Source organism: Octopus bimaculoides, chromosome 20, assembly GCF_001194135.2.
Source record: "Octopus bimaculoides isolate UCB-OBI-ISO-001 chromosome 20, ASM119413v2, whole genome shotgun sequence".
Classification (NCBI taxonomy): Eukaryota; Metazoa; Mollusca; class Cephalopoda; order Octopoda; family Octopodidae; genus Octopus; species Octopus bimaculoides.
This window is the reverse complement of record NC_069000.1, coordinates 45,096,615-45,096,958: the sequence shown is the minus strand read 5'-3', so window position 1 is coordinate 45,096,958 and position 344 is coordinate 45,096,615. Positions and strand designations below refer to the sequence as shown.

The window sequence follows — 344 nt, the reverse complement described above, 5'->3', positions numbered from 1 at the left end:
ATTTATAGCTATATTCGCATATATAATCATAGATAGATAGATAGATAGATAGATAGATAGATAGATAGATAGATAGATAGATATCGTTTTCTCGTTTCATGCTCGTCATATTAATTTCTGTGGAATTTTGTTCTTGCATGCAAAGGTTGTTTGTATATGTACATCACGCATAAGTGTATGCTTATGTGTGCATATATGTATTTGTGTGCGTGTGTGTGTGTGTGTGTGTGTGTGTGTGTGTGTGTGTTCGTGCGTGTACATATACGTGTGTGTGTCTGCAGCAGGAATATTATTTTGTTCTGCAATGGCGAAAAAAATATCTTAGAGACAAATGCAAGGTCTTC

At 34.9% G+C, this 344-nt stretch overlaps 1 protein-coding gene across 2 annotated transcripts in view; it reads right to left on the bottom strand.

The window, feature by feature from the left end:
- Positions 1 to 344, bottom strand: part of LOC106870239 (organic cation transporter protein) — a 71,468-nt gene that overhangs the window by 45,451 nt on the left and 25,673 nt on the right. The gene's annotated exons all lie outside the window — the stretch shown is intronic.